The sequence below is a fragment of the Bombyx mori genome, chromosome 20, assembly GCF_030269925.1.
Source record: "Bombyx mori chromosome 20, ASM3026992v2".
Lineage (NCBI taxonomy): Eukaryota > Metazoa > Arthropoda > Insecta > Lepidoptera > Bombycidae > Bombyx > Bombyx mori.
This window is the reverse complement of record NC_085126.1, coordinates 1,279,127-1,301,469: the sequence shown is the minus strand read 5'-3', so window position 1 is coordinate 1,301,469 and position 22,343 is coordinate 1,279,127. Positions and strand designations below refer to the sequence as shown.

Genomic DNA, 22,343 nt, shown 5'->3' with positions numbered 1-22,343 from the left:
TACTGCTGTTTAATCTCTAGCATTTCAAGTAAATAACTATTAAGTTAGAAGCATGTTGTTAAACATAGCATGATACACGAGACAGTTGGCGACTCATATTTCTGTAGTCAGGTTTATTTCGAAAAAAAAAAAAGATAATCGATTTCATTTTCAAATGCCATTCTTTCTATAATCTCTTAAATTCGAGAAGTTCCAAGTGTCCCAAATATCAAGCTATGTTTGACAGACTATAGTGCTCTAATTCGGAGAAAGTGAAGTATTTTGTCTCGGTCACTGCTGGTGTTGTCAGACCGTACAGGTTTATACCACTGTGTTGTCCATTTCATTGTTCACATTTCTGCCTCCTGTCTTAAGGGTGGCAATGTTTAAATTGCATTATGTATCTATATATTTTATTTATCTAGACCGTACATGTCGAGTTTTATGATAGAAATCAAAATCTGTGTCTTCAAACAATAATAACACGTATGTAAATGCAATTTTATTCGATACGACTCGATATGCTGTCACGACCAACTCGATTATAAACTGCATGAATTATTTGCGAAACGGCAAGCATTTTCCAGTTTTCGAAAACATCAAAAAACCTGCCTATTTCTGCCGTGAAGCAGTAATGTGTTTCGGTTTGAAGGGTAGGGAAGCCGTTGTAACTATACTTGAGACCTTATAACATATCTCAAGGTGGGTGGAGCATTTACGTCGCAGATGTCTATGGGCTCCAGTAACCACTTAATACCAGGTGGGCTGTGAGCTCGTCCAACCATCTAAGCAATAAAATAAAAAAGCAGTAGGAATATTCAGCAAATAACGGATACGGTAACTTGTTGGAGTTTTAACAAGAGCAGGATGCATTTGTAATGCTCTGTAAATTTACTAGGACCTATAATTACAAAATAAAATCATTAAAAGGCGAATGACTGCTATGCAATAGAAATTTTCCACATAATTTTCGGCGTCATAATCGAAAAACCGTTTCTAGATTTACCAAATATTGTTTCTACATTAATTCGTTTCGCATAAACTCTTTTATAAGTAAATAATTAAATAATAAATAAGTAAATAATAAATAAGTAAATAATAAATACTTTGAAAATTGATCTAGAATAGTCTAGAATTCTTTGCCACTGATGGTACAGTTTGGACATTTGAAGTCGTTGTGGCTACACGGCTTGCATTTCTGATTTCGCGTTTTTTTTTTTGCTTACGTGGGTGGACGAGCTCACAGTTCAGCTGGTGTTAAGTGGTTACTGGAATCCATAGACATCTACAACGTAAATGCGCCACAATGATAAAGTTCTAAGGTCTCAAGTATAATTACAACGGCTGCCCCACCTTTCAAACTGAAACGCATTACTGCTTCACGGCAGAAATAGGCAGGGTGGTGGTACCTACCCGTGCGGACTCACAAGAGGTCCCAACACCAGTAATTACGCTAATTATAATTTTACGATTTTGATTTTTATATACACGATTCCTTCACCGTGGAAGTCAATCGTGAACATTTGTCAATTACGTATTTCATTAGAAAAATTGGTACCCGACTGAGATTCGAACACCGGTGCATCGCTACATACGAATGCACCGGACGTCTTATCCTTTAGGCCACGACGACTTATAAAATGCGTTTCATGTCTGTCAGTGTGGTTGGTTGGGTAGTGAATGCTGCGGGTCGGTCAGCGGAGGGACAAGTGGTGCCAGACGGAGCCCGCTCCGCATTTCGTAACGACTCGTATGTGTGTCAAACGATCGTCTTATGTCACGCAATACACTGATGCTTATACGACTTTCCGATATATCGGTTATTGGTGTTCAGAATAGAGGTCTAGTTTATCAGTTCGTATAGTGTAATTGTGTATTGCGTTGGCTGTTTAATGCTTTGGAGGGCAGTCAGTCTTTCATGGTTAAAGAGACAACCGGAGCCACTGCCATTTCTATTCTCTGCATACTCTTAAGAACGTTCCGTTTGATGGTTCTACTATGTCCGGATAATATTATTTTTAATATTTCATTTCAATGATCGCGCTTTCTAAGACTGTTTACTTACTGTAAATTCATCATTTTGGGATTTGTTACATTTTCCTAAACAGCATTATTGACACAGAAAAATAAATCGAATGCAATTATATTATAACACGTGCTTAACATGTACATAAAATAGATTTTCATTAAATAATTCTCAAAATAAATACCTACCAAAATTAATTGATTTGAGCATGGCGCTGTATTGCATGACACGATTCTCGCAGGCGCAGGAGCAACGGCCATGTTGGAAAGTTTTCGGTAACGTCCGGGGAAATCTGTGACGGCGCCGAATCACACCTCCAATATTTTATGTTAACCTGGTACCATCTTCTTTCAAATTTTCAATTTCATATATAAAAAAAGTTAAGATTTTTTTGATTCAGCAATTTTAAATCCATATATTGTTTATTATATAGCCGTACTCGCCCGCTTCGCTGCGCATTTAAAATTAACATTATTATTTATTGTCATTATTATAAGGGAGTTCAACACTCATACAAATATTAGCCTATCCATTAAGTACATGTATTTTCTACATGAATACCAAGTTTCAATCGGATCCATGGTTCAGTAGTTATAACGGAACAACCACTGTAGAATTATATATTAGTATATATATACATATATTCCTCAACAGAACAAAAACAAAGGATTTTTTTTTTATTAAACGCTTAATTAAAAAAATAAAAACAATGCTTTAGAATGCCTTGAATTTTAAGTCTTAATTAACACTGTAAAGGCATTCTTAACACATCTTATTATACCTGGTAATATTATTAACTATTCATCTTCCATACATAGCCATAGTTTGTAGTTAACTGCACCCCTCCTGGCTGAGCCTTTGCTCGCCCACCTGTCCTGGTGAAACTGGAAAGGCATCCGGGCCACCAGTAATCCTTCAATCAAAAAAAAAAAAAGAAAGTTAACTGCATTAAAAAAAAAACTCACAATGTTAATATTAATTTAAACACAGACTATTTAACACGTATTTTATATGTGAGGAGTATTAGGAACAGTATAATTGTACTTTTATTACTGGTGGTAGGACCTCTTGTGAGTCCGCACGGGTAGGTACCACCAGCCTGCCTGTTTGTGTCGTGAAGCAGTAATGCGTTTCGGTTTGAAGGTTGGGGCAGCCGTTGTAACTATACTTGAGACCTTAGAACTTATATCTCAAGGTGGGTGGCGCATTTACGTTGTGGATGTCTATGGGCTCCAGTAACCACTTTGGTGGTTCCCATTGGCTCCGGTAATACCAGGTGGGCTGTCAGCCCGTCCACCCATCCAAGCAATAAAAATAAAAATAAAATAAAAAAATTACGTCAAACACGGAAATTGAAAAAGAAAAGTAAATAGCACATAATGGTTATTCCCTTCTGTTTTCGTAAGTCGTCAATTATAATTACTTTTATGGGTACCAATGCCACATCTAACCCCGTCTCGTAATTACTATTAAAATGAAAATACTGTATTTTTTTCAAACGTCAAACTTACTTTAGAACAGTGGCTCCAAAACTTTTTTATTCAGCGACGCATACATACATCCTTACGTACTTACAATTTGACGGAATCGGTGGTGTAATAGTTAAGGACAGTGTCCCTGACTAACGCGCCGAGGGTCGTGGGTTCGGGACCCGCATCGGGCAAACATTCATGTGGTCACAGGTTCCTTTGCTCTTTGAGTGGATGTTTATTATCTACAAATGTATATATTTAAACGTATATAAGTATGTATAACAGTCTCTGGTATCCATAACCGAGGGAATACAAATTTAGGGCCGGATGACCGTGCGTGATTCCCACAGACACAGCCCACTAAGTTTCTCGGCGGATTTTCTCAGTGGGTCGCGTTTTCGATCCAGTGGTAGATTCTGCGAAGCACTGATCCTGTTAGGGCCAGTGTGAGCCCCGAGAGCTCACCTACACGCTAGGGTAACACTGATAACTCTCAAGGCTATCAACTTAGCTAGGAAAAAAAAATACGCGCGTGATTTGGTCTCAGCTATTTATTATTATTACATCCATAATGTTTTATAGTTGAAGGCATAGTACATAATTAATCTACTCAACTTTGGTTTTACTAAAAACATCCAGTAAGCGCTTGTATATTCCGGCGGATCGGATACACACGTGACAAGGCCTTGCCACAAAACGGAGTGTCGCAACACCGTGGTTGGGAACCACTGGCCTAATGGGTACCACACATAAAACTTCTACAGGTGTAAACAATATTGTCGCCTATAATTCCGCAATTCAATAAAGAGTTTGTAACAAGATATCACAAACAATAATTAGTTTATAAATAACAAAATTTACATCTATATAACATAACTAGATATATATTATGTTTTAATATTCTCTAATATTACCTTACTGGTGGTAGGACCTCTTGTGAGTCCGCACGGGTAGGTAACACCACCCCGCCTATTTCTGCCGTGAAGCAGTAATGCGTTTCGGCTTGAAGGGTGTAACTATACTGAGACCTTAGAACTTCTCAAGGTGGGTTGCGCATTTACGTTGTAGATGTCTATGGGCTTCGGTAACCACTTAACGCCAGGTGGGCTGTGAGCTCGTCCACCCATCTAAGCAATAAAAAAAGTCTATATAGCAGAGCATTCTCTCTTTCTCTTTGTACGAGAGTGACTAAGTTGAAGTTAAGGTAACATTTCAAGCCAATAATGGCATAGAGATTAATAAAACACCATCTGGTTTCGCCCTTGGCATTAACGAAACACATACGCGTCGGTAACCGCTTATCACAAGGTGGGCTGTGCCTATCAACGACACAAAAATACATGTGTATCTGATAGCGAAATTTACTCATATGACGAGAGTATCTATATATTACATACGCGAAGCAAAAACTTTGTATCCCTTTTTACGAAAATTGCGCGGACGGAGGAGTACGAAATTTCTCACACTTATAGAGAACATAGAGAAGGAGTACAGAATGCTAATATTGTTTTTTAATTACGCCTAAAAAGTACATTAAATCATTAAAAAAAACATTACACATACTACCGTGTATTTTACACATGCATATGCTTTTCTTTACATATCTTTTGTTTATTGATTCTGTGGTCAAATTGAGAATAGATTAATATTGTTTGTTTTTAATATTATTTGTCTATAGTGTAGCCTTGGCGAAATCTGTGATTAAAGAACAATGATGATTATAGAAATATGAAAATAGAACCATAATAATGTACAAACTTGTAATTTCGATTAATTGAAGACATGAGTGGATGAAGGAAGGGGTTAAGTACCGTTTTTAAGGTTTTTGACTGATTTTACATTGAATGAAAGTGTTATGTGCCCATAAACCGTATTAGACCTTAACACTCCCGGTTTAAAGGTAATTTTTAGTAATTGCTACTGGTAGTAGGACCTCTTGTGAGTCCGCGCGGGTAGGTACCACCACCCTGCCTATTTCGGCCGTGAAGCAGTAATGCGTTTCGGTTTGAAGGGCGGGGCAGCCGTTGTAACTATACTTGAGACCTTAGAACTTATGTCTCAAGGTGGGTGGCGCATTTACGTTGTAGATGTCTATGGGCTCCAGTAACCACTTAACACCAGGTGGGCTGTGAGCTCGTCCACGCATCTAAGCAATAAAAAAAATGCATGTGATGAAGGAGTAATGTTCGAAGAAAAATTACAAGTAATCAAAGGTTTGAGGCCCATTTTCTCAAACTTAACAAATTGTATCATATCCCCTTCATCCACTCGTGTCTTCAATTGTGGTCGAATTTCGACCACTGGACGACCACTAGTATTTTTTAATATCGATCTTACGGCACGCAATACGATGCTACAGGTATAGCCAAGCCCTTGTCTATTGCATGTACTATAAGTTAATCTGTATATGTAGACAGGAGACGCATGTGACTAGGAGATGTATGGAAATGGTAGAGCAAGGTAGAGGGGGAAGAGGTCGACCGAAGACGACATGGATGGAGTGTGTGAATGACGATATGAGAGAGAGAGAGGAGTGAGTTTTTTTATTTATTTATTGCTTAGATGGTTCGACGAGCTCACAGCCCACCTGGTTTTAAGTGGTTACTGGAGCCCATAAACATCTTAAACATAAATGCGTCACCCACCTTGAGATATAAGTTCTATGGTCTCAGTATAGTTATAACGGCTGCCCCACCCTTCAAACCGAAACGCGTTACTGCTTCACGGCAGAAATAGGTAAGGTGGTGGTACCTACCCGGGCGGACTCACAAGAGGTCCTACCACCAGTGTGTTGAGAAGACGGCTGATAGAAGAGAATAGAATAGAAAAATTCGCTGTCCCGACCCCACCTAGTGCGATAAGGTTGAGACAAAGAAGAAGAAGAATTTGTAACAATAAAAGAAACTTTGCATACAGTTTTTATTATACGGATCACACAGCTGGACAGTCGGTCACTTGAAACTGAGCGTTCATATATTAGCCTAGTTATTATTATATCATTTACAATTATAATTCCCTTGTTCGTATAACTCTGATAAGCTGCTAACACAGGAAGAACTGATATTCACTAAAATAACTCAATGACACGCCGTTTTGTGCGTAATTCAGATGTCGGCAAAATGTTTAAGGAGAAGTCTTTCCGTTTATTGTTTTTTTTTTATTATCCATTAATGTCGGCAAAATATTTAAGGAGAAGTCTTTTCGTTTTTTTTTTGAACATCCAATATTAGCACGATCGAATTGAAATAGGGCGTAGCGTATTTCTTAATTTAGACAAACGCAAAAGCTATGCTTAACTTATGCGGTAGATTAGAAAAAATAAAAATGTACCATGCTTTACTTACCTCATGTGAGTCCGCGCGGGTAGGTACCACCACCCCGCCTATTTCTGCCGTGAAGCAGTAACGCGTTTCGGTTTGAAGGGCGGAGCAGCCGTTGTAACTATACTGAGACCTTACAACTTATATCTTAAGATGGGTGGCGCATTTACGTTGTAAATGTCTATGGGCTCCAGTAACCACTTAACTGTGCTGTGAGCTCGTCCACCCATCTATGCAATAATTTTTTTTCTTTTTTTAATCAAAATCGAAAACTGACTTATCTAAATAAAACGACTAATATCATCGATGTAGTTGGAATTCAATTAAATATGCATTATAAAGGATAACTCGTGAACTACTTACTGGTCGGAACTTGATAAAAATATAAATGGGAGAAGGCGAGAAACACCAGAAAAAGGTTGTGAATTAATAACCCTGTTCTTTTTTGAAGTCAGCTAAAAAGAGCTGAATCGCTTCGTGGTATCGTATTTTAGATTTATCTTTACACATAGAGTTACTTTTAGGCCCTCCTGGCCGAGCCTTTGCTCGCTCACCTGTCCTGGTAAAATTGGAACGGCTTCCGGGGCACCAGTAATCCTTATATAAAAAAAAGTTACTTTAAAAGTAATAAAAATTTAAAATCATTATCTGAAAACACAAAAAACAATTTTTAAATGATGTATATTTAGAACTAATACGCACTATTCATAGGTAAACCACAAAATCGGTTCGTGGAAAAATATAGACAAAAAAAATAATAATATAAAATTAAAAAAAAAAACACGCCTGTATATTCAGGCCCGCTGACCACAGACGAACCGACGTCACCACGTGACGGTGCACGCATGCCTTACACAGTAACGCTTATCTTTACGACACTCAACTATTTAGTTACTATGCCAGTGTGGTTAGTGCGAGTTTTTTAACGTTCTCGATAGCGTAAAAGTTAACTCAAATTTGTATGCAGTTGGAACAGCGCCCCTAGCGGCAAACGTAGGCAAATGTTAAAAAGGTAACCATAATTATCTATTCCGTGGTAGGACCTCTTGTGAGTCCGTGCGGGTAGGTACCACTATTTCCACCACTATTTACTACCACTATTTCGGCCGTGAAGCAGTAATGCGTTTCGGTTTGAAGGGCGGGGCAGCCGTTGTACTGTTAAAAAACTGGGACCTTAGAACTTTTATCTCAAGGTGGGTGTTGGCATTTACGTTGATGATGTCTATGGACTCCAGTAACCACCAGATGAGCCGGGAGCTTCGTAACCACCCCTGAGCACCCGTAATATCGCAAATTATATTTTTTACCCATCTGGTTTACCTGTTACCGCCAAGCCGCCTATATCTGACGCAAAGCAGTTGCAGAGACTACGAAGATCCAAAACTGACACTTAACACCTCAACGTCCATGCAAACAATGAACCGAAAAAAATTATTTGACTTCATGATGGCTTCAAGTGTAATTTACCCGGCTGCCCTCACTTCATTTTCGTACAGCGTTTTATTTATTTACGAGAAAGTTCCGAACAAGCCCTCGCCGGAGACCACGTGCACAGGACGCAGGTCTGAAGCCGCGTCGGTCCCAACGTGACCGCTACGTCGCCGAAACTTCGCTGCCCCACGCACACGTTTGTTGTCGCGCGACGCTTTTAATGTGACTTTCGGTTTATATACGCGGTGTTATTACTAAATTAGGAAAGTTCTGAACGGCTTTCTGAAGGTTACGTGTAGTTTTCGAGCTGTTTCGACTGCTGGAGTAACGGACCCCGTCAATGCCAAGGGCGAGACTGTGGAGGACCTTCAAAGATTTTCGCTAATGCTATTGCTATAGATCAGTAGACAAACATGGCCAATTTCATCTTGTTATCCAGTTATCCAACTGTCATCTTGGAGCCCATAGGCATCACTAGATGAGGCACGACGGCTGTCTCGCTTTTTAAATTGGGACGCAATGACTTCACCGGGCTTGTTGGCGTGATCTACATATCTTTCTGTGTTTGATTTTAAACGCTTTTCCCGTAGACTAGCGCGGGGACCAGCTGTCTTTTTTTATCTTTAATTGCTTAAATGCGTGGACGAGCTCACAGCCCACCTGGTGTTAAGTGGTTATTGGACCCCATAGACATCTACAATGAAAATGCGTCACCCACCTTGAGATATAAGCTCTAAGGTCTTCAAACCGAAACTCATTACTGCTTCACGGCAGAAATAGGCAGGGTGGTGGTACCTACCCGCGCGGGCTCACAAGAGGTCCTACCACCTGTAAATGTCTGCATGCGACCTCAGAAATTACCGGTAATTACGTAATTATGTAAACTAGTGTTCCCGCAGTAGTCGAAATTCGACTATAATTAATTGAAATTCAAGTTTAAACATTATTATGGTTCTATTGTCAAACACTATTATACTTCTATATTATAATCACAGATTTCGCCAAAACTATAGATAAATAGTATTAAAGACAAACAATATTAATCTATTCTCAATTTGACCACAGACTTAAGCAATAACAAAAGTTTGACAATTGACAGTAACCAAAGAGTATATTTTTATGTATGTGTTGTCTCAAATACTTGCTAGTATGTGTAATGTTTTTTTTTATTGATTTAATGTACTTTTTAGACATAGTTTTAAAAAAAAATAGTATTCTGCACTTATTCTCTATATTCTTTATAAGTATAAAAAAATTCACAATTCTCCGTCCGCGCAATTTTCGTAAAAAGGTATACAAAGTTTTTGCTTCACGTATTAATATAGATTAGTTCAAATCACGTCATGTATTCAGCAATTCCCTGACATTTTTCCTGAATTTAATTACAGCGGACGTCTGGTATAGCGACCTTCATCGATGTGCCTTGACTTAAGGACATAGTTACGTGTACAAAATTCTATAAGTGATAAAACCGATTAAGAATGACCTGCGCCGACGCGGTGTTGTGAAAGAGGCGGAGAAATTTCTTTTGGTCATATTTTTTTTCGGGATATTCGCAAGGCTTCCCTATCCGGTTCAACTTTATCCGGGGTGCACGTTTCGGTCGCATTCCGTCCCGTCACGTGGAGTCGAGCATGAGGGCCAACTGCGAAACAGCTTTTTGACAATTGCGATATTTCCCTAAATGAAATGAGGCCGTTGTTGTTCATTCGTTAGTAGCTCGTTCATTTTGTTTTGAATTCTGGAAGCTTCGAACGTAATACGAAGCCGGTTAAAAGGAATAAGATTATTTGGAATTATTTTTAAAAGCGCTACATCTAATATTGTATGCTATCCTGGTACATAAGACGAATTGCTTACTGGTGTTAGGACGTCTTGTGAGTCCGCACGGGTATGTATCACGGTTTCTGCCGTGAAGCAGTAATGCGTTTCGGTTTGAAGGGTAGGGCAGCCGTTGTACTGTAAAAACTGAGACCATATCTCAAGGTAGGTGGCGGCATTTACGTTGTAGATATCTATGGGTCCTGGTGACCACCTAACATCAGGTGGGCCGTGAGATCGTCCACAAATCTAAGCAATTAAAAAAAAAGTGCCCTAAACATGACCATAAAAATCCAAGCCATTGGCGGCTTCAATTTTTATGACCAATTAAATTATTAACGGATTGATTCTTCTATTGTATATTACCCTAGTAGGTATATTTATAAATTTATTATATTTTTCCTTTTCATATACAATTAAATTACGATTGTAATTGCTATATACATCTATGGCTTAAAAAAAAATGTAGGTCCGAATCGAGAACCTTGTGGTCAAGTTCACAATTCGATTTCAAATTCATTTTCATAGTCACAGGAATCATGTAGACACGTCATTATGCACATTAAATCGATTTACAACCAGTAAATAATACGCTTTTATTTGCCATTTCTGAAACACGAACACCAAGTTTTTTTTTTATTGCTTAAATGGGTGGACGATCTCACGGCCCACCTGATGATAAGTGGTTACTGGAGCCCATAGACATCTACAACGTAAATGCGCCACCCAACTTGAGAACCTCAGTTAGGTTTCTACTTAGATCAGTTAAGCCATGAGCTATATCCGCTATCAAGAAAAATGTTAATAAATAACCAAAAAAACAGTACTTTAAAACTCTAACAAAAATCCATCCACGCTTACAGGAATATTAACAAACGAGTTACGCGATATTTATATATATATAAAAAAAACTATATTGAAGTGGCCACTCGTAAATTTAGGGCAACTTGTGATAACAGTGACACACATACCACTATCAGTGCAAACAAACAAACATATCTCATTGATACTTTCGTATTGAGACAGGCATACTTAAAGAAGAAAATAAGTTTTCAATCATTTATTGGCAGGGCGAGTTTGTGATCATTGGGACAGTCGTCACATAGCGAATTTGAGACACTTTGTACAATCCCACACGATGGTTTAGTATTCCCAGATTTTTCATTAGAAACTACTTCATTCTAAGCAACAAGCCAACTGGACATTAAATATAGAGCCTTCATTTCGCGCAAAACAGAAATGACAACATGAATCCAGACTGCTGATTTTATACCGACCCCGACGTTGTTTTAGAGAAAATTGATGCATTTTCGTTGTGAGGTTTCCGAGTTCTAACCACACTAACCCAGGTAACCAAAAACTGGCTCACCCAACACAATAAACAATCTATTCAGAACAATGATTCAAGAATAAAAATCGTTGATTCTATTCTTGTAACTTAAAGTTTTAGATCAACTATCTAAATAAAACTAATTCTAAAAATGCTCAAAAAATTGACATACAACTTAATAGAACTGATCATGATTTTGAATGTCTGTTTGTTCTTTTGTCTGTAATTTTTCGACTCTACTTTTGTCTATTGGTCAAAGAGCGAATACACATTTTTATATCGATTTGTAAACCTTTTTTCGTTTTTATCTGAACGGGCGCTCTTAAAAACAACCCGACGAATTAATTCTTCATTTGTCCCTTCAAAGCGAAACCCAGTAATATTTTGGGCAGATTTTATATTACGCGCTACCAGTAATGGCTCATTTAAATAACTCAAAAACTCCCTAATCCACTCCTCAGATGCGTCAATCAGGGACATTGTCAATCAATCATCACTTCCATCCATGTAAAATAATAACGTATTATTTAGTAAAATAGTTATTTATAAAACAATGCGGAACTCTAAAAAAAATATATCGAATGAGTCGAGACATTTTTCAGATATTTCTCAGATCATACAACTAGATTGAAATCTATATTTATAAAAATGAATTGCTGTTCGTTAGTCTCGCTAAAACTCGAGAGCAGCTGGACCGATTTGGCTAATTTTGGTCTTGAATTATTTGTGGAAGTCCAGAGAAGGCTTAAAAGCTAGATAAATATGAAAACACTCGGAATTAAATAAAAATAACAATTTTGTTTTCCCTTTGATGTGTCCCCCGTCGGACGGATTCCTTTTGTTTGTTTTAAGTTCATTTTATACAAAAGTTTAGGTCTTTTATTTCTCGATTAAGGCACTACGAAGTCAGCTAGTTTAAAATAAAAATTATTTGTGCACATTTCTATTCGATCGATGATTCATATCGTTCGATCGTCACGATAAAATTGTCGTATCGTATCTGAGTCGGTACAAATAAAAATAGAACCATTTAAAATATGAATTCGCATTTAATTGGTTATTTTTGTAATTGTGTAAAGTTATAAGGCAGTTTTTTTTTATCGCCCTTGTAGGCAAACGAGCATACGGTGATGGTGAGTGGTTAGCGTCGCCCATGGACTTCAGCAATGCCAGGGACAGAGCCAAGCCGCTGCCTACCGTAAAACTACAGTTGCACATTTACGATAAATTGTCGTCACGACATTATCACATTCCCTTTGAATGTCACGAGAAAAATTGACTTCGCGACCTCATGGAAATAAACCGCAGACATATTATCAGTGCATTCCTATAGAATCACATTAGTCATATGTTGATCCGTTTTATCTATAAGAATACATTTATGATATGTTTTAGTGAATAAAATGGAAAATTCTAGAACTTAATTCTCGTAATGCTGGATACGATGTGCCTATCGGTGGTAGGACCTCATGTGAGTCCGCGCGGGTAGGTAACACCATTCTACCTATTTCTGCCGTGAATCAGTAATGGGTTCCGGTTTGAAGGGAGGGTCAGCCGTTATATTGTAAAAGCATATACTTAGAAGTTAGTCTCAAGATGGGCGACAGCATTGAAGTAGTTGACGTCTATCGGCCCCCAGTGACCACTTACCACCAAAAGGGCCGTGAACTCGTCCAACTATGTTAGAAAATAAAAAAATAGTGCCAATTTAAATAATTTTATGATATCTTCGATTTTCCAAAGTAAAAGAAATTATAATACTTGCAATAATGGCAACGATTCATTTTTTTTTTAATTTGTCTCTGACCTCATCAATGTCTACAGAGTCGGTTAAATATTAAATCTAAAATGTGATCCATAGCCTTAAACCACGGAATATATCTGAATTATTCTTTGTAGGCGTCGTTGAAAGATTGCACTCTTGTTGAAGACTACAATGCCTTGTCATCAGATTTCGTCGTTGTTGAAAAATAATGATCAACAACCAATAAATAGGTCATTAGCATTTGATAAACCATACAATCGGCGTATCGAACGCTACGGGGAAATAATTGGAGTACTTCATAAATTTATTTATAGGCTTTAAAAGAAAATAATTCAAAAAGGAAAGTCAGAAGTCGCCGTAGTCTAACAGATAAGACGCCCCGTATCGGTTGATGCGACTGTGTCAGTGTTCAAATCCCGCAGTCAGACACAAATTGTTCACAATTGAGGTGTAGCATCGTATTGATGCCGTCAGAGCAAAATTAACCTTACCGTAGCTAGCATGGAGATAATTAGGTTTGAATTTGACAAAAAAAAACATACACAAAAAATAATAATTACAAAGCCATCTGTTTCTATGTGTGAAACTAGAGATAGGCCGGTTTTGCATCAACATTTATTGTTGCTCCTAAATACGTTGCAATATATACGCATGAATGTGAAAGATTGTGGGCTAGGCCATTTTTGCGCTGACAGCTTCAAATATAAAAAAGAAACCCGCATAAACTGTAATAAGCGTAATTATTAAACACTCAAGACTCATGACGTCTCTAGCTGGATGTTGGCATTCACGCCGTGATGTCTATGGGATCTGGGAACCGCTTAACATCAAGTGGATCGTGCGTTCGCTCGCTCACTCTTGCGTCTATGGAATACTATTTTTAAACGTATGATTGCATACACTTTTGGCAAACAAATAAAAGAAAATCCAATTCGTATCGTTATCTAATTATGTTTTTTGCATGTGACGGTAGATATTTCTGGTTGTAGGACCTCTTGTGAGTCCGCACGGGTAGGTACCACCACCCTGCCTATTTCGGCCGTGAAGCAGTAATGCGTTTCGGTTTGAAGGGAGAGGCAGCCGTTGTAACTATACTGAGACCTTAGAACTCTAACCTCAAGGTGGGTGGCGCATTTACGTTCTAGATGTCTATGGGCTCCAGTAACCACTTAACGCCAGGTTGGCTGTGAGCTCGTCCACCCATCTAAGCAATAAAAAAAAACGATGACTTCGGATTGAATATTCATGGTCCGCTATCAATGGACATGGGAGGATACTGGAGAAGATTAGCTAATGACATAGCAGCTAGAGGAGGCTGGAGTTGTCTATAGCCATAGCCATCCTATCTGATGAGTGGAGGAATAGCATAAGTACTTTTGTGAAACAACGCAGCTTGGTGATCCGATTTCTCAGGGTGGAGGATTTTTGCGATTATGGTCTCCGGTAATTACTTAACACAAAGTGTTCTGTGAGTTCATTCCTTTTTCTAACTTAACATAAAATCTTTTTATAAATAGTCAATATTAATATGTGAAGCAAAAACTTTGTATCCCTTTTTACGAAAATTGCGCGGACGGAGGAGTATGAAATTTTCCACACTTATAGAGAGGATATAGAGAAGAAGTGCACAATGCTAATTTTTTTTCAAAATAATGCATAAAAGATACATTAAATCCATAAAGAAAACATTACACACACTGTATACCATTTATTTGACGCACACACGCATGCATACTGTTTATTGTCAAACTTTGTTCTTGACGTCTGTGCTCAAATTGAGAATAGATTAAATATTGTTTGTCTTTGTTAATATTTTTTATAGTGTAGTCTTGGCGATATTTGTGATTATAGAAGTATAAAATACAATCATAATAGTGTACAAACTTACAATTCCAATTAATTATAGTCGAATTTCGACTACTGCTGTACCTCTAGTAAATAGTAAATTCTTAACTAAGTAACGTTTTGTTCTTCGTCAGTGGATTTGAGTGACGGTTTATCGTTTCAGCAAAAGGTCATGCGTTGATGTCTATTATTCGCGCGAGCTTTTCGCGAACTTTCCTTGTACTTTTCTTTGACTTGAAGCTTTTGACTCACTTTGAATTGGAGGTCTCTGTAACAGCTCTTATACGTTCAATGCTTACAGTTATCAAAGCAAAATAAAAATAAAAAATATTCATCATAAATGAAAGTACATAGTTGTTGAACGTCAAAAAGAACTACCGCCAATTCACAAAAACTAGCCTCCGTCCTGAGAAGAACTGGCAAGAAACTCAGCGGGCATGTCTTTTTTTTAAATATTAGATAAATTTTTTAAATTGATTTCATTTAAATATTCATTTTTACAATGAGTATTAGAATGTAACAATTATTGCAATATTGAAATGCCCGGAGCGAGCAACTCATTCCTTCTTTGTGCAATCACGCATGTGGTTCGGCGGTATAGTGCTTGTCTTTTAGAAGGTCGCAGGTTCGATACGGATTAACTGCCTCTCTTTTTAGGTTTTTCTGAAAGTCATGTTTATTAAACGCTTAGCATTGTGCTATTTAGTAACCACGGTCCAAGGAAATCGATCCAATTTTAATACGCTTTTATTAACTTCATATGTATTTTTAGTATGTAACGGAATCTTTGAACACTACACTTACAAATATTTTGGGTATACTGATAATTTGTAAGGAGAATGAAATAGAATAATAATAAAGAAATACAGTGCGAAATGATTTTGATTCTCTTCAAAATGTCGAATTAACTAAACATAAGGTTGGGGTTCTAATTGTAGCGGATTACGGCTAATCGCTGTGACCTGCTTCGTGGCCAAACTAGACAGAATATTCACGCGGGCTATTATTTATTTATTACACTTCAAGTAATATTTACATTGACGGACTTAATACCTAAGGCATTCTCGACCAGTCAACCAAAAGCAGTCCAAGTAAACAACGGTAGATACACCCATAGACACAGCCCACTGAGTTTCTCGCCGGATCTTCTCAGTGGGTCGCGTTTCCGATCCGGTGGTAGATTCTGCGAAGCACTGCTCTTACTAGGGCCAGTGTTAGCAACACTCCCGGCTTTATCCCCGTGAGCTCACCTACACGTCAAGGAGAAACTGAAATAGCCTCTCAAGGCTATCAGCATAGGTAGGGCAAAAAAGGTGAGTGCATTGAAATGAAAAATTAAATTTGTAAAATTATAATTCCGATCTTATTTGAATCTGATAACTGAATCTTATCATATCTTGCTATATCGTGTCGAACATCAGCCGTCTTATTCTATGACCAGACGAAAGATCGTTTCTTATGTTCCTTCAATAAATTGGATGACAAGTTTTTCCTTCATACATAATTAATGTACGTATTATATAAGGCGCGACACGTGCGAACGCGTGGGACGACGCGCCTCAAATGACAACATTGACTGCATCACCGCGTCGCACTTTCACTGTGTTATAGAATAGCTGCTTATATGTAGAAGGCTCATTACACTTGAATTAGATAAACGATATTGATGCCAGATCTGAAAAATCCGATTTCCTTTTGATCTTGACAATTAGTACTATTTAAAATAAACTGAATTTAAAAATATTCAAGGTTTATTTTCTTTGTATACTGTAACATGTAAACAGAGCTTACTTTGCTTGTTCCGCTGTATTCAAACGATTTACGAGTCAGGTTGAAGTGACGTCGCCGATGGACTTATGACCTTTTGGTTCTATGACTTTGCTTAGTGTTTGTCTCAGACGCATGACATGGTTACTGGTAAAACTGGCGTATGACTAGACTATGCTCATACTAACCAGTAAATATAATTGTAAACAGTAATTAATTAGGAAGACTTCTTAAAACTAGTTTTTTAAATTTAGAAATAGTGTAGTCATCAACGGTGCTTTTAGGTACCTCAAGCACTGGTCATCGTTCTCGTCGAAGTCGTCGCTTGTGACGAAAGGTTCGGTGTGTAGACAAAGCCCACTGAGTTTCTCGCTGGATCTTCTCAGTGGGTCGCGTTTCCGATCAGGTGGTAAATTCTGCGAAGCACTGCTCTTGCTAGAGTTTGTGTTAGCAACATTATCTGGTTAGAGACCTGAGAGTTCACCTACTCGCTCGATACGCTGGCATAGTCTCTCAAGGGTACCTACCAGCTTAGATAGAACAAAAAAAGTGTAGTCACATTTATGACATCAAACTCAATACCAGTATGCCGGATGCCACATTACACAAAAACTCGAATATTTCAAACGAACCTGCCGCATCTGCGCTGTCTATTCTATGTCGATCATACGTGATGCAGAGTAGGCGTGTCATTATTTTTGTGTGACGTGATTACGTCATCACTCGCGCTGGTCTGATGACAGTGACGCGTCGATACAAAAATTATGTGAACTCCGATTTCTCGGGGCCTTCCGCTTATAAAATATACGTTAGAAATTTGCGGAGAGTATAAGCTCATTAGTAGATATCGATGTTAGCTGTGCCCCTAATATTGCAGAGGTCAACGAGAGACGCTAACCATACGCCATCAGGTGGGCCATAGACACTTCTGTCTACAGTGGGAATAGAATAAAAAAAAAAAAACTAAACCTATTCTTATTCGATTCTTGCATTTATGATTTTTGTTAAAAAAAAAACAAAAGGGTTAGAAAAAAATAACAATAGATTATCCATAACAATACTAATTTATAACATAGTAATATTTACTAATCTATGTATTGTACTGTGTATAATATTATTATTATAGATGTAAAAGTTTGTATGTTTGTTGTTTAATGGCGTAAAAATTATTGAATGTATTTAAATGAAATTTCGAACAAAGATACTTTATAGATATCTTATAACCTAGATTAAAACATGGGACTATTTTTATCATGGATAAGAATATAATAAATTAATTGGATTTGCTTAAAATTAATTGGCACATATGTTTGAGAGTGAAGGCATCGCTTGAGAGTGGCTCGACCGATTTTTTATTGTGCCGACGCTAAGTTCAAAGTTTTTATCATCATTATCATCATCAGCATCAGCCCACAGTCGTCCACTGCTGGACATAGGCCTCCCCCAATCCACACCACTGACCCCGGTCTCGGCTTTCCTCATACACTTCCTGCTGGCCACCGTTTGGAGGTCATCGCACCACCTAGCCAGTGGGCGTCCCACGCTACGTTTTCCCTTGATTGTATAAATTACTTTTTTTTTAAATCCACGCGATATTTTTTATATACCCAGCGACAGTCACAGTGGAGCGAAATCTGTTTTGGAATAATTAAAGTATTCCGGCTTTATTCAATATGCTCAAGTTATTAATACTTCCTTGTCGCTCATTTGTCCCTAGTAGATCAATTTCTGATTTTCCTCCGTTAATCCTTTCTCAAGGGCTCGTGCCTTTTAGGCCGCCATTCGCCTTTTTGAACTGTCTATGGAACTGATAGCCCACTGAGTTTCTCGCCGGATCTCTCAGTTGGCTTTTCAGTGAGCACGTTTCCAATCCGGTGGCAGATTCTGCGAAGCAATACTCTTGCTAGGGCTAGTATTAGAGTCTTAGCAACATCATCAGGTTAGAGCCCCATGAGCTCAGCTATTCGCCTGGTTATGCTGGCATAACGTAAGTGGATGGAAAAAACGTCGTGGCGAAAAATAATGTAAAAAAAACTGTTAATATCTCTCGAGTATACGTAAAGATTCTAGCTTTACCCATAGACACAAATCTTTTTCGACACTTAAAAGTTATGGTGGAATAAACAATTCACATGCGTACCTTAGAATCGTTACATTGAAATTTTGGGTATTTATATGAAAACAATTGTTGATAGAAAAAAAGAAGCATTATTTATACCAAATCTCTTAACGATTTAATCTATTTATTTATCTTTTATTTATTTATGTACACTTAGAAAAGAAGACATAGTACAGAGTAATAGGAAAATTATGTACAAAGGCACTGCTTATTTCATTAAGAAATCTCTTCCAGCAGACCTGCGAGAGGATAATCTACTGTACAATTATGTATTTTGATAATAACGACAGCCGATCCTGAGATTACTTGTTTTTCACATTTATATTACGATCTCTCAAAACATCGTGATTCAATTTAGACACAAGGTCGCCCTAAAAATAACCGCTAAAACCTCTTAGTGTCTCAAAACGTAACTCTATTTATAGCTTCTTTATCAACAGCTATTTAAAATATGAACCATAACGCGAACAAGTCGATCTTGTTGTACAAAATTACGCCGCATGAGAAACGCCATGAACTCAAAAGTTGTTCACAACTAGAGGACTCATAAAAAAATCACATAGCACGGGTTCAACGCCCCCGGGTCGGCACCCGAAAGCGGGTAATGCACTCGTGTGCATACTCGACCGGGATAGCCGATAGCGTATACCATTTTATGTTACTTTCTTTTATATTATGATCCCCTGGTACTTCGGATACACGCGGCATTGTTCACATTTCGTGTTTTCATTCTTTAAATTTTTTAAAGAAAAACAATACTTTTCAGTAAAATTACATTAAAATATAACAATTTAAAGTATTTACAATCTATTTTTAACTTTTACTTTACGTGCTTTGATAGTAAGTAATTCTGACATAACCGATTTACATACCTTATTTTTAATATTTCTATTAAAAAATCGAAATACAATGAATTTGCTTTCAAAGGAGATCGTAGCTATCTTCCCTACAAAATAGCCCTAAACATGTAAAAGATAACCTTAAGCGATTCTATTGACACCAATATCTTGAACAACATCGGATGTGTAATTCGGCAATATCAAAAATCAAACCATGAATCGCCTCTAAATCATAAAGATTGCACAAAAACCGAGTGATCTTTAAATCTATGCCAATGTGAATAGATAGGTATTGCCGCTTCGCACGGCATACTTTCTACTAACATTCAACTTTAGACGTCAGATATTAGTGTGAATATGATGTAACTCAGTGGGACATTAGGTCTTTGGGGCTGTTACGTAAACAGATTTTGGAGTTGCATAACCTGTGAAAGTGTGTCAGCAATCTTCCGTGATTATGCAATGGCCGACACTGTTTTCGGACCATGGGTTTTTGAGCTCCGTTAATAGTATGTAGGTCTGTGGCGGCCAGGAATCAATGCGTGTTACGAATCGCGCCAAAACCCCAAAATAATTATTAGGTAAGAATTTTGCTCACTTCCTACTTACGATGGTTGTGATTTTTGCATCGAATAACAATGAATCGGTCGATTACAAATTCTTTTAGTGATTAAAGTATTGTATATTTTGGATACCAACAAATTCGCGGTTCCAATGTTTTAGCTGTTATTGTTTATGAAGTCCTGGTACATGAATTTCTTTTCTCCATTTGTCACCTAATTATTTAGCAGATTGTTAAGGTTTGCCCATATTGTTTTGTTCTTTGAAGACTTCTTGCGTTTCTCTAACGATACCTTTTCTGTTTTGCTTCAGATGGAGTCATACAGCGGAGCCTCATGGACGCCTCCGTGTGATAAAAGTATTAACTAAACTCGATACAAACCAGGTTTAGTTAAAGAAATTATAACTATGTGATTTTTACTGTTTACTTTTATTTTATTATTTACATATACATGGTTAGGTTATACAGCGGATAAGTTTTTTTGTGAATCGAGGCTAAAAAGTTAAGAGAATCATCTTGTTTTTTACTTACTTATCGTTGTATGTGACCAGCGAGTCTTCGGCCTAAAGAAGTGATCTCAAAAGTGTTGGCCGGTGGACGAGTTGATCTCGCACGATCACTGCCATTGTAAACAAAACCCTGTCTATGACAACGCAGAGTCTGATTTTCACCGCGCATCATATCATTTCATAATAGCCAAAACGATGCTAGTTTAGCTAAATTTTCAACAGATCGACCACAATCGTAAAACGTACGTACAGATTTGTTTAGACAACAAAAAATCACGCAAGATTTCCTAGATCTATTTGTTTCAGTCATGCATTCATGAATATTGAGACTGATATTATATACATAATAATAATGAGCAGTTCAAAAAATGTTTGTACATTGTTGGTCAAAGAAAAATGACTGAGATAATAATGGAAAATTTATAAAAAAAGAAAAAAATATAACTTTTGATATCCTGTTTCCCTCTATTAGATGATAAGAATATTTTATATTGTAAATAGATTAATTTAGTCCTTAATGTAAATTGGTTGTATATAATATTGGATCAGTTATCGAATGTTTTTTTCCTTAGAATAATTGTTTTTTCTTCTTTTTTTCTGGCAAGGGTTAAATAGTTTTCCGTCTTATGATATTAATGTGAATTAATAGGCATATCACTTTAGTATAACAAGTAAGAAGACCTATTACTACACTATTTACTAGGTACCAAATGCCAATTACGCATCTGTCCTAAAACTTCATTAGATATTTCTAAATCGACTTTCTTTCCCGTAACTTTATTGTTGATACCTTCTTAACTTTTATTATTATTTAAATTAATGTATATAATTGTACGTTTAACGCTAAGCGATTGAATTAAAATATTAACTATTAATTATTTTTTTGTTGAAGTCTTAAAATTTTTATTCCTATTAATGTACCTTCGTGTTTTTTTTTGTTACGTATTTCTTCTATATTGATAAGATTTTTGACGTAAAAGGGACACTTTTGTTTCGATTAGTTAATATTTTGCTACTTAATATAGCGGGTCGCTAGCTACAAGCGCGGGTTGTAGATTTCTTATCACACATTTTATTGTTAAAAGAAAAATGTAGGGCGTCATTTAAAAAAAAAACACAATTAAGTTATTTTTCTGACGTCCCTTCCGAAACGGGTCCTGAAACATTTAGTTACCAAACTGAATCCTACAAGTCTAATGATTAAGATTTTAAATCTACACACTGACACAAAAATATCTACGAGTATTGCCTGTGTAACGATAATACCTGATCCGGAATAGGTAGTATTTGACAGTTCTGTTATAGAAATGTCACTCTACAATTTTTATTTTTTCAAACTAATTCTGCGGATGGATGGTATTATATTTTTTATTTTGTGAAGTGTGTAGATTAATTTGATAGGTTCACTCCGTCCTAATACGACCTGTTTGTAATGCATATAAAAAAATTAGAACATGTCATATTTTTGTAACGCCACTGATTACGAGGCGAGCTAACTTTCTGGCCTTATAGAAAGAAAATATTTTTACAATGTAACGTCTGAGGCTCATACAGATAT

The 22,343-nt window shown here is 37.1% G+C and overlaps 1 protein-coding gene across 1 annotated transcript in view; it reads left to right on the top strand.

The window, feature by feature from the left end:
- C/EBP (chorion specific C/EBP) overlaps positions 1–21,216 on the top strand; it is a 31,082-nt gene extending 9,866 nt beyond the window's left edge. The window contains 1 exon segment of the mRNA NM_001043909.1: positions 20,588–21,216. The gene's annotated coding sequence lies outside the window, so the exon portion shown is untranslated.
- Positions 21,217–22,343: the final 1,127 nt, after the last annotated feature.